We start from the raw sequence: 14007 nt of genomic DNA on the forward strand, positions 1-14007 counted from the left end.
GTCCCTAGAATCTGGAAATGGCAAGGAATGGATTCTCCCCTATTCCCCCCTAGATCTCCAGAAGGAACCAGCCCTGCCAAGATCTTGGTTTTAGCCCTGGAAGACACATTGTGGGCTTCTTCTGACCTCCAGAACTATATATATGTGTTGTTTTAAGACACTAAGTTGCTGGTAATTCGTTACAGCAGCAATACAAAATTAATACAGGGTAAACACAGTGAAAGCCTAAACTCAGAAAGGCTAGTTGCAAGGCTTCTCCTATGTAATGTACAGAAGATCCACTAACAGAATTATCAAAGTCTTGTCCCACCAAACACACATGTAGTTATTTGTGCCTACCTCCTCTCTGAAGGACTGCATTCATGATTTATCCAGAGAATTCTGTAGCTATAAGAAAGCTACTATCTCAAGTTTACTTCTTGCCAGAAAACTCAAAATCCTGATACAAACCAACTAAAAATCCATATACATTTAGAATTCAAAATCTTGTTTACATAAATATCCTTTGGGAAGTTACAGATTATTTCAGAGAATTCTAAAGTGTCTAGCACTTAAGAGAATTTATGCATGCAGTCTATAATCATGCAAGAGACTTCAAACATGCAACCTTAAAATTTAATTACAAAATTACAAATGAGAGGATTTAATTTGTCTTTCATAGATCTCTCCCATCGTCTAAAAAAGAGTCTAAATTTTAGTTACACAAAACTACAAGAGTAGAACAGATTTTCATTGCTGAGCCCAGAACTTCAAAAAGACACCATATCACACATAAAATGAGAGCATGTTTGTAAATATCTTTATATATGATATGACATATAATATGACTTGTTTTTTTGATCACCATAAATACTGAGCATAGGAAAAAAGACACAAAAAATTCACAGCATCAGAAAAAATTAGGAGGGTTGCTTTGCATATAACTGCTAGACTAATGGTCTTAACTGTCACTTTCATCATGTAATCAGAATTTAAAGATACAAACAGCATGACAAATCTCTCCTCTCATTTGGCCTCAACCCCACCAACAACGAGCCCAAAACTAAATTTAAAAAGAATGAGATCTTTCGGCACCTTCTAGAGAACAGTGGAACTTAGCAGGACAGAGTACAATTGTTTGAATTTTTTTTTCAACGTTTATTTATTTTGGGGACAGAGAGAGACAGAGCATGAACGGGGTAGGGGCAGAGAGACAGGGAGACACAGAATCGGAAACAGGCTCCAGGCTCTGAGCCATCAGCCCAGAGCCCGACGCGGGGCTCGAACCCACGGACCGCAAGATCGTGACCTGGCTGAAGTCGGACGCCCAACCGACTGCGCCACCCAGGCGCCCCTTTTTTTTTTTTAATTTTTTTTTTTCAGAGTACAATTGTTTGAATGGCAAGGTAGCTCAGTGTTCTAGAAATCAAACAACGGATCTCACTGACCCCCATTCCATGTTGTAACATACTGTAGTTACATGTCAAGACCTGAGCAAAAGAAAATGGTGACCTGTTGTTGGATCTATTACTGCTGAGCTGTGATATAACATCCTAAGAAGGATCACTGGGCCTAGCATTGACTTAAGTCACATCTACTTCCTGAACCAGGCATATTGAAGTGATTAAATAAGATGCTACATGTAAAATACTTAGTCCAGTGCTTGGAACAAAGCAAGTGTTCAATAAATAATAGCAATATGAAATTTGGTGATGACAATAACCATTGGCATGAAGACAGAAGACTGGGCCAGGGCTTTGAATAAACTAGACTTTCCCCCAACAACCTACCTCTAGAAGGAATGACCTAAGTGTAGAGGGAAACTTCCATGAAGGCCATTGGTCCCTGGAGCCCCATTGAGCTCTTTCCTAAGCTAAATGGCTGCACTAAATACTATGATAGTTGTACCGCTACTATCCCAGGACAGGAGAAACTTCCAACTCAATATTCAAAGGATGTAGGAACTATGGGCCTAATTTTTAATCTCTTCCACATTCACCATGACCCAATACTTGTGATAAGTACAACGATGCAGGATTCAGATTTCCCAATAAGGAAGAATTTCCTTCTGCGATCAGCAGACAGCATCCAAGGGTTGGCTCTTTCAGAGTGTGCCTCAGCTGCAGAAAGCTACTTCACTGTAGGCATTGTCTACTCAGTGAATGAATAAGGTGGGGGTATAAAACCTTGACCATTCTGGCCCAACACAGGATAACTTTGATAGCAACTGGCCTGGAGTTAGCCAAGGTTTTATCAGACTTGCATCAAAGTCCAACTTTTTTCTTTGCCCATTCTTGCTTCCTTCCTTAGGTGTTAATCCCTAAAAATCTCTGCATCTCAATCTGATTTTCAATGTCTGAGTCAGGAGAACCCAACCTGAGACAGTTAAGATGCTCAGACAAGCAAAATAACAATCCCCCAGAGATGTACATGTTCTAGTCCTCAGAACATGTGAATACGTTAGCTTACATGGCAAAAGGGACTTTGCAGATATGATTAAATTAAGGATTTGAGGCAGAGATTATCACAGATTATATAGGTGGGACTAATGTGATCACAAGATCCTTATAAGTGAAAGAAGGAGATAGGAGAGTCAGTCACAGAAGAAGATGTGACAGTGGAAGCCAAGATTAGAGCAACATGGTTGCTGGAAGGGAGTTAAAAACTAAGATATATGGAAAGCCTTTAGAAGCTAGAAAAATTATCGAAGATAATCTCTCCTGGAGCACAGAAAAAATGCAGCCCTGATGATCCTTGATTTTAGCCTAATGAGATATATTTTACACTCACCTCCAGAACTGTAAGATAATAAATATTGTTTTAACAACAAACATAGTGTTAGGCAATTTGTTACGATAGAAAATGAATGTAAATTTTGGTACCTGGAAGTCAGATGCAGCTGTTAAAAAAAAAAAAAGTGGAAGTGGCTTTGGAATTGGGCAATGGAAGACTTATGAGGAGCACGACAGAAAAGCCTGGATCGCCTACAGACTGTTTATAGAAATATAAATGTTAATGATTCCACAAGTGAAGACTCAGAAGAAAGACAGCCAAGTACAGAAAACATGTATATAGTCTCAGAGAATACCTAAGTTGTCACAAAGAAACTGTTGGTAGAAATATGGACATTAAAAGTGCTAATGAGAGCTCAGACAGAAACTGGGAACATGTCATCGAAAACTAGAGGAAAAGTGGTCCTTGTTATATAGTGACAAAAAGTGCACATGAATCATATCCTGCAGGTATGTAGAAAGCAAACTTACAAATCATAACTTGGATATAAAGCTGATACTTCCAAGCGAAGTGTTGAAAGTGTGGCCTGGTTTCTTCATGCTGCTTACAGTAAAACACCAGAGGGAAGAGACAGGTTGAAGGAAGAATCATTCAGGCAAAAAGAAATTAGGACTAGATGATTTGAAAAACTCTTAACCTATCCATATCTCAAAAGACACTAAAATTAGGAGAGTCACTGCTAGGAAATCATGCTCTGGAGAAAAAGCTGAGGGTGTAGATGAACAACCTTCACAGGGATCAAAAAGTTAGAACGTTCAGTCCTAGAGAGTTCTTTGTAGAGATTAGGCATGTAACTCATGGATCCTCTCAACTATCTCAGAAGTCAGGAATTGAGTACCAGAGATTGGGTTATCCAAGCAATCTCTGCAGAGAGCTTCTTATCTAATGGAGTAAATCCCCATGACATACACAGGAGATCCACGAGATTCTTGAGAATATTAAAGCAGTAGAAACACTGTCAGCTTGCACTAAAGGGGATAGAGAGACGATGAAATGAAAGTTGTCAGGCTCCCAAGATTCTGCAAGCAGGAAACAGATGGATAAAACTACTCATCTGCAAACACCTGCTCTCCTTCATGAGCAGGAAGGACGACCAAGGGCATAGTCTCGGGCCCAGAGGGTGAAGCTGCAAACCACAGAGGTTTGTTCCCCAGCCTTGAGACCTAATGTTTTCCCAGCTGGATTTTGAAGTTGCTTGCAAGTGGTGGCTTCTTCACTCTTTCCATTTTCTCCCCTTTTGAACTAGAATGTCTATGTCTATTATCTTATGCCTATTCCACTATTGTATTTGGGGAGCTGGTAAATTGTTTCTTGAGTTCCACAGGTTCACAGATGGAAATGAATTGTGCTTCAGAACTACCCAGAGCCTCACCCACACCTGATGAGAAGTGGGATATTTGAGCTAATGAGATTTGGGACTTTGAGTTAATGCTATAACAGGTTGACACTTTTTGAGATGTTGAGATGGAGATGAATGTATTTTACCTCTGGACAGAAGTAAATCTTCATGAGACAAAGGACAGACTATGTTAGATAGATAGAAAGATGTCTATATCCTAATCCCCAAAACTTGTGAACATGCTATTTTATTTTTCTTCTATCCAGAATACCAAAGCCATAATGGAGGGTAGAAAACAAAAGAAAGAAAAAAAGCTGAGTAAAGTAACTTTGCTTTTTCTTATAGCGCAGGAGAAAAACATGGCATTTATCTGGATTTTCTTTTTACTCTGAGCAGAAGGTCTTGGCAATAAACATCTGGAAGCTTGTCCACTATAAATTGTTTGGTCTCTTTCCCCCTGTTTCACGAGGCCCTGGTGATATTATACTCTTGGAATTCCTCCTTTCATCTGCTTCCTTTCCACTGACAGTTTGTAAAGGATGGGCCACACTGGGAATGAAAACTAAGCAGCTGTTTCTCAAAATACCACAAGACTTTAGGCTCTATACAGCTAAAAGTAAATAACAGAAAGACAATTTGTTCTAGGTTGTAGTAGTTTCAGTTTCCTGGAGCTGCACCTAAATGCCCATGAGGTCCTGTGAGACCTGACCTAATAGCTTGGGAAGTCCTAGGGGAAGGGTTTAACAACCAGTTGGAAAAATTGCAAATAGACCTTATTTATTTATTTTTTGCTTTTGTTAATCTTAGTAAAAATGGTTGCCATTTTTTGGTTCTATACAAAGGGCCAAACTCTCTTTGTATACCTTCTACATACATAGATATGTTTTAGATATTAATGCCTCTGCTTTATACATAAGAAAATCGAGGTTTAACAGCCTTAAAAAATAAAAAATGTGTACCTGATCCCTACTTAAAGAACACAGAGGCAAAATTAAAACACTGCTGCTGGGTGGCCGGGTGGGGCGCCTGGATGGCTCAGTCAATTGAGTGTCCAACTTCAGCTCAGGTCATGATCTCATTGTTCATGAGTTCCAGTCCCACTTTGGGCTCTCTGCTGTCAGTACAGAACCAGCTTCAGATCCTCTGTCCCTCTCGCTCTCTGGCCCTCCCCCGTTCATGATCTCTCTCTCTCTCTCTTTCTCTCAAAAATGAATAAACATTTGTTTAAAACAAAACAAAACAAAACAAAACAAAACAAAACAAAAACAAAACAAAAAAAAACAAAACAAAACACTGGTCTATCTAAGCCCAGAACCCACATTCTTGATCACCATTCATTTACTACTGTTTCCCCTGTTTATTTTTGTATGAAAAGCAAGTGATAAGTTTTGAATTTAACTTACTCTACAGGATAACATTTTATTATACTAATTGATTAAAATGTTTCTTCAAAATTCCTGTTAACCCTGACCCTTCTCTGCATCCAGAGTTCTGAAGGACTTTGGGCATGTTTATGCCATAAGCAATCATTATAGAAGACCCACCAGATCAGACAGAGACACAGCGGGCTTCAGGAAGAGATGTTTTGGATATTGTGGTATTTCCTTAAGAAGGTGACCTGTGTATGTCCCCCTCTTCTGAGTATATCCCAGATCCCCCAGATTGGTAAGGGAATTTGAAAGCAGAAGACACCTGTGTCTTTGTCCCCAAATACAGCCTAGGGAAGTGGCAAGTGTCCTAGAGAAATCCTCCAGCCCTCCCACATTTCCATGACAAATGTGACATATGAGGAGAGTAGAAATGGCTAAGTGGGCAGGGCTGAAAAAGCCAGAGTGGGATAAGAAAACCTCTGGATGTCTCCCCCACTCCAAGAGAGGTTTGGCACTACTGAAGAGAGGCCTTGCAGATGCATGTCGGGCAACACGGCTGTCATTTGCCAGACAAACTGACAGGAGAGAAGATCAAAGTTGTCCTTCTAGACTTCTGACTAGAGAGATGACAACCATGGACCAGTTCCCACCTCACCACCACTACTTCCTACTCACTGGCTTTCATTACTAGATTTAGACGCTGCTGTGCCGATGGGGGTGGTAAAATCCAGAATGGACTAAGCTTATTGTGAATTAAATTTTTGACTTAGTGCAACGTGAGATTACTCTGAATTAAATGTTATTTAATTTCTGATATCTACTGGAATAGAAACTCAAAATATAAATTAAATTATGAGGAGGGAGCATAGGGGAAGAAAATTAATTTTCCACCTACCCTTCTGATTTCTTAGCTGGGAGTCCTGTAATAAAAGACAGATTAACAAGAGAAAAACAAACAGAAGTTTATTAACATGAGATCTATGGGCAATACCAGGAAAAAATAAGTAATCCTCAAGGTGGCTTAGAATCCAGGATTAAGTACCATATTAATCGTGAAACAAGAGGAGGCATGTAGACATTTCAGGGGAAAGTAAATTATTTTTAGGAAAGATAAAGGAGTCCTTAGAAGAAAATAAAGGAGGTATGATGATAGTTTGTGACAAGGTCCATCTGGGTATGGTGACAACTTCTAGTCCTCTCTCTTGTGACAAGAGTCAATCTTCCCTGGCTGATAAAACTCCCAGGGTGGGGATTTATGACAATTGGATTTCTTTTGGAAAACACATCTTTAGGCAGATAGTGGAGTTCAGAGAAAGCCTGTCCCTGCATTTGGTGTTTTTAGGGTACCCTCAGCTCAAAATAATCAATATACCATAGCAGCATATTTGACGTGGAAAGTGTTGAACTCCAACAGTCACAGTCTGGAGTGGCATAATCTGCTACCCTTTAGGGGAAAAGATGATATTTTCTTGTATATCTGACTTTGTAATCTAAGAAATACACATTAACCATAAATGATCCAAAACTAGACCAGAAGTATAAATTATAAGAAAATACCATCTGTGCTTTTTTTTTTTACTTTTGAAAGGAAATTTCAAACACTCACAAAAGTAGAACAAGTAGTATACTGAACCTCACTTCCAGCAATTAGCAAGATGTCAACCTTGTTTCATCTATTAACACACACAGATACACGCACTTGCTTTATTGTAGAATATTTTGTAATGAATTATAGGCATCGTATAATTTCATACAAAATTTTTCCATGTGTACATTTTATAGCATTTAAAAGGAGTTTTTTAGCATTACCAAGATACCATCACCACACCTAATAAAATTAACAACAGTTCCATAATATAATGTTTAGCGGCTGTTCAAATTTCCCTAGTTGTCCCACAAACATCTTTTTAATGCTGGTTTGTTTGAATCAGGATCCAAACAAGGTCCATAGATTGTATTTAGATAATAGGTCTCATAAGGCCCTTCTAATGCCTAACCGTTGACTCTTTAAAATGTGTGGTTTTTTGAATTTCAGGTACACACATAATCACATCTGTGGCCTGAGATGAGCACTAAATCCACAAGTTTACAAACTGATCTATATGTGGTCAAAGGTTGTGCTCAATCCAGCTGGAGGACAAAGAAGAATTCATCAGAAAGGGGTCTGGCTCCCTCTAGTGCTTCTTCAGATAGCAGCTGTCTCTGAACTCAAACCAAGTAAAAACAGAAAAATAATCTTGATGTAAATATTTCCATACTATAATCTTGTAGCCACGTATTTCTTAAAACATACTATCCAACAGTAAAAGGGGAATTATTTTCTTCATTTTAATAATTAAAGATAACAGTTATTGAATGCCAAGTAGAGAGTCAGTTCCTCATGGTATTTCCTATCATGGAGGATGTCATTGTCCATCACTCAAAGTAGCATTACCGTCATTTACTCTAGAATATCTTGCTGCTGTTTCCAAGATATCCCTATTGTTTTAATAGCCCCTTTATTTCAAACTACTACTGTTACATATCATTCAGTATTCTATTTGGGGGGTAGCCAGGCATTTCTCTAAAAGCAATTCGATGTCTCATAGTTGCTTTTGTCATTGCATAAAAGGATGAATAATAGATCAGAAGAGAGAGATAAAATGAAAGGAATACATATACACAGATTACAAAAATTCTTAAGACTAGGACATAGCACCAGGCAGCAAGAAAAGGGGAGCATAGACACTATTATATATAATCTACATATATTAAATTAATATATTTGAAAATAATAATTGATTATACAAAATGCTAGATTGGTATTCTAAAAAAGAAAGTGGGGCAAGAAAAGATATACCTAATTAAGCAAGACTTATTTGCCTTGAATGATTTTCACATCTATGAGTATATGGATATGCATGCATTTCCTGCCAAAATGTTAAGCTTTAAAGATATTTTTGCAATTTATATTCAAAAATCCTTATTGTTGTGTGACAGGCCATTTTTAAAAATGCACTCCTGAAAGAAGTAAAGCTGAATTAAAGTGAAAAGGAGGCAGGGAATAAATTGAATCCCACCCCATCTCTTAAATACTGGGTGAACACCCCCAAAGTCACTCATACAGAAATTCTCAGGGTAGCAGTAACTTAGTTATTTAACACTGGTCTCTTTTACATGTGAGAAATCTTTTCAGCTGTGTCAAAAGAATACCGAACTTAGCAAAACATTGCCACCTTTGAATTTTTCACTAAAAGCTAAGGTTCAACAACAAAATCCAATACACTTTTGATTAAACATGAATTCATTCTCCAGCCCTGCTCAAACCTGACTTGACTGTGGTCAGTGTTGATTTACTCCTTACTCCCCAATGAAGCCTCAGGTTTTATTCTACGAATGATATAAACAGGACCTACAGAGAACTGTTTTTAGTGTTCATATCACTCTCTATCAGAGTGACCTTGGCTACAACTGGACAGCTCAGAGCTTAGGAAATGTACCAGTGTCAGATTGTTTTATTTTTGCAATTATATGTTGGAGGGATGAGAACTAGACAGTAGATATCCCCACTACAAATCACTCTGAAGCCAGAATGAGGAATCTTACGCCTATCTGGGGCCAAAGGAGAGACACCACAGGAGTAGGGCTGGTGGAAGGCTGCATAAGAGAGGCAAGGGTGAGCTGCACCATGACATCCCTGGATTATTAACCGCCCGCCTCTCTCCCTCCCATCCCCCCCTCCCCCCGCCACGCTACATCCCTACCACCCTACCCCAGCTAGTGGCAGTGTGATAAGGAAGCCAGAGACCCCTTCTCGGTGCCAGCCCCCTAGAGAACAGCAAGAGAGACAGGGCCTTGGAAACTAGGCAGTCTAGTCCTTCCAGTCTCACAGAAAGACAATTTCTTTTAATTTTTTGTTTGTTTGTTTGTTTGTTTGTTTGTTTATTTATTTATTTATTTATTTAGAGAGAGAGAGAGCGAGAAGGCAGGAAGGGGCATTGAGACAGAGAGAATACCAAGCAGGCTCCGGGTTGTCAGCGCATAGCCCCCTTTGGGGCTCGAACTCATCAACAGTGAGATCATGACCCGAGCCTAAACCAAGAGACCATTAACGGAAGGAGGAGCCACCCAGGCGCCCCCGGAAGGACAATTTCTGGCTCCTTCTTCCTGGCATCTTGGGCATATCTGAGGGCAATGGCTGTATCTACAGTCAATTCTCATTACTCACGGTGGTTATGTCTTATAAAGTCGCTGCGAACACCGATTAGTTAGTAATATGGAGTCATCGCCCTGAGGGGAAAGAACAGGGTTGGATTCCCCCCAAGCCTCTGGTCACATTTTCCTCAACCTCTCAATATGTAACCGTGTTTTATGTGGGTTTCCGCTTCCAGACACATTATTTAATGTCTACAGCTGATTCATTAACACTGAATTCGTGTCCAACAGCACTGTAACTCACGCCCGAATGAAGTTTATCAGCGCAGTATTTTCTCGGTAAAGCACGGCGCAGCCTTGCTCACTTAGACACGCCAGACAGGACTCCGGCACTGCCCCCCGGGCCACTCCCAACAGCAAAATCGCTCAGTAACGTGAAAAACATGGCACTAAACACCGCACAAAGGACACCTGTTTACAGCGAGAGTGCTGAAATAAGAAGTGTCACCCCCTGTTCCGGAACACGCGTGGGAACGTGTTGGGAACAAGCTAGTCACGCCACTCAAATTTTTTTACCTTTTGTGCATGTCCGGGAATGGGGCTACAAATACATTTTATCGAGTGGGTAAATTCACAAACCCAGAATCCATCAAATAAGGACAACAGGCTGTATCTGTGAGGAGAGACCTCTGTCCCTCCGAGGTGCATCCCTAGGGGCTGACCTACCTTGGCATAAGCACCGCTGAGTACAACACGGGCAGAGAGTCTTCCTTCTTCACCTGCAGAAACGACTACCAGATTAGCGATAGTCTCTGGGCTGGAGCGCCAGGAGGATACAGACCCCGCGGGTGAAAGGGTTTCCATTTAAAATGGAACCTGAGGCTACAAAACGAATCTCACGCATGCGCCCTCAGGGAAACGGAACTGAAGTGAAACTGATTTCCCGCCAATGCCTGATTTACAGAAAACCAAGACTTCTCCCCTGACCAATGAGCAGCCACGAAAAATCTCTCCCCATCCTCAAGCCAATAGGAATACTGTTTGAGCTCTGGCTGCACTTCCTCCTTTCTGCACTCCTTGCCTATAAATACAGCCCACCCAAATCCACAAGGGACTAGCCTGCAGCCTCCTTAAGCATGCGTTTCCCAAATTGCAATTCCTCCACCTTTCCTGAATAAACTCAATTTCTGGTCATTTGTGCTTGTCTCAGTTTACCTCTTTTTTTAGGGTGGCACACTGAAATGACACCAATAGAGGCAATCCTTAACCAGGATGGGTTCCCGTGGTAAACTGAGCAGGCTTACCAGGTTTCTTTCCTTCAGTCCTGACCTCTCTGCCGAGTAAGTATTCCTGGGGCTTTTAGAATTAGAGAAAGAGAGGACCCCAGGACTCACAGTTGATGAATTTGAACCCTGCATTGGACTCCGCACTGACTGTACAGGGCCGGCTTGGGATTCTCTCTCTCTCTCTCTCTCTCTCTCTCTCTCTCTCTCTCTCTCGCCCCTTTCCCACTCGCACTTTGTCTCTCTCTCAAAACAAATAAATAAACTTTAAGAAAACAATAATAATGATAGAAGTCATTCATTTAAATATTTAAAAAGAGTGTAATCTTACCTTACACCCAATGTGATACAATAGAATAGTTAAAAGGGTTTAAAGAAATTCCCTGTGTGGCATGGTTTACAACATACAGCTAACTGCAGAAGTACACCCCATCACACTCCTGTCCCCCTGCCACAGGAAAAAAAAAAAAATGAAAAGAATACATATACACCGATTACAAGGGTGGAAGCTGAAAGCTACAAGAATCTAATCTAACCCAATCTAAGTCATCCTGGAGGCAGAAAGCTACAAAGTCAAGTGTCTCTTAACATAAAGCCAGAGCTCAGCCCTGTTGGGGATCAAGAGGTAGAGTCACCTATTGTCACAGCCTGGACAAAAATCACTCCCTCTTCCCCCAGACATAAAAAAAAAAAAAAAAAAAAAAAATCAAGACATAATTCTGATATCCCCTCCCAAAATTATGCAGTGAAACAATGAACCCTGCTTCAGTTCGACTTCTGTACACATGGGGAGACCAGAGGGCATTCTCTTTTAGAAGAGATGTTTCATAACATCAAGCAGTATCTTCCTTACCATGCGCCTCCTATTATTAATAAAGGCCTGAAGCAAAAGCAAATGTAAAGAATACTGTTCAAATCATCTTACTGTAGCTACTCTGAACTATGACTCCTTCTCCCCTAAGAGTGATAGGGAATGGTAAGAATGGCTCCCGTTTGCTGCAAGGGGCCAAGCCCCAGGCTAAGGACTTCGTCTTATTATCACAAAATCTTGTAAGGTCATAGTTTTTATTCCCTTTTTATAGATGTGGAAACTGAAGGCCCAAAGTTGCAAGTCAGCAAATAGTGTTCCTAAAATTTAACCTTAGATCTACAAAACTATAAAACCCATGCTCTCAGTCTCTTTGCTGTATGACTGCCACATAAGCAGTGTTCTTCCCACACACAGTGCTGCTCATGAATAAGTGATGCTTACTAGCTTTAGTAAAAAAAGGAAAACAGGCTCAATCAGTTGAGCACCTGACACTTGTTTTTGGCTCAGGTCATGATTTCACAGTTCATGGGATCAAGCCCCGTATTGGGCTCTGTGCTGACAGCTTGGGATTCTGTCTCCCCCCTCTCTCTGCTCCTCCCCTGCTCATGCTCTCTCTCTTTCTCAAAATAAATAAACTTTTTAAAAAAAAAAAAGGAAAAGACATTTTCTCATTTGAAAATTAGACATTAAAAAAACAAAATATTAGTTAATATATGATGCAATACTAATCTTTTATGAGCATGAGTAGGCTATACCTATCAGAAAACACATGCTATAAATAGATAAGAAAGAACATAAGATTAAATGTTGCAAGTAATTTCAAGGTAGGACAATTAACACCAGCCAGACAGCACAAGCCTCCCAGATATCACTAATCATTTTAGATACATTAATCTGATAGTGGCATATAGGATGAACTGAGTGAGGGCATGGGGGTGGGCAGAGTGGAGCCAGGAAGGCAAGTTAGGAGAATATTGCACCAACTCAGATATGAGCTAATTACGGAAGTGGCACACAGAATGGAGAAGAGGAAGCAAATACAAGGGATGGTATGGAGATAGAATCCAAAATGTTTGGTCATTTACAGAATGAGAGAAGGAAATGAGAGAAGGGTTTTCAGTCTAAGAGGCACCTTGCCAGGGAGAAAGGAGGGTAAGGTGTCTACTTTGGTTGACATTTTTTATAAACTTTAAACAGTTAACCCATAAACATTTACCTTCTTCTGGAGCAAATTGTTCTTCCCAATATTCACGCACATTCCTTGAAAATGCTACCCTTTTTACATTTTATTTTTTTATTACCTTCTTGAAATCACATATTATTTTAAATTGGTTTTTCCCACAACAACAAAAAAAGCCATTTTTATATTCTATATCCCTCTTCCCTCCCCCAACCGCTGGAAGACCCTATTCTTGAAATTAATACTCTTATAATATCTGAATCAATAAAATAGTTGTTAGACTAATTTCTTCCAGGATTAAACTTCATAAAAAATCAAAAGGAAGCATATTCTGCTCCTATTGCTTTTCTCAGTATTGCTAGAAATACGTTAACTGCAGAACAGTCTTGACACACATACATAGGCTATATAGTATTTTCTGCTAGTTAAATATTTTAATATATCAAGCACTAATGGGTAGACTGTTTATAGACATTGAGAACCACCACTCCCCCCCTCCCCCATTGACCTCCAGATACAAGAGTAGACAAACCCAGCAAAACTCCACAACTATCTAATTAAATCACAAGGGACTTTTTGTCTCACTGGTGAAACCCAGTCAGGAACCATGCAAATGGAAAGAACCATCCCAAGTACTTTTAGGGAGCGTGCTTAGTGCCTTCCTGCCAGGAACAATTACTGACCAACTTGCATGAGAAGAATATAAATGGGAGGGATAACTTATTTGAGTTTCTCTTGCCAGAATTTCCTACATTGAAGGAAATCATACAAGTAGGAAATGAGGACACATTCTAAAGGGGTAAGAGATTAATGTTAGTATTATGATATTGGCAAGTGGGAATACTGTATAAAAAGAAAATTCTTAGACCAAGGAACACACATTTATAAGATACTTATTTTAGTACAAAACCCTGTATAAATTCTGGGTGGAGCACAAAAATTGTTCATACATATCATAAGTGTTCGTGGAATGTCTACTATGTGCCAGTACTGTTATAAACAGAGGATAAATAACACAGAAAAAGACAAAATTCCTGGCCTCACAGAGGCCAATAGTGGGAAAGGAAGATAAGAAACCAACTAACTAAATGTACTGTGAAATACTGTCACAAGAAAGC

The sequence above is a fragment of the Prionailurus bengalensis genome, chromosome C1, assembly GCF_016509475.1.
Source record: "Prionailurus bengalensis isolate Pbe53 chromosome C1, Fcat_Pben_1.1_paternal_pri, whole genome shotgun sequence".
NCBI lineage: Eukaryota > Metazoa > Chordata > Mammalia > Carnivora > Felidae > Prionailurus > Prionailurus bengalensis.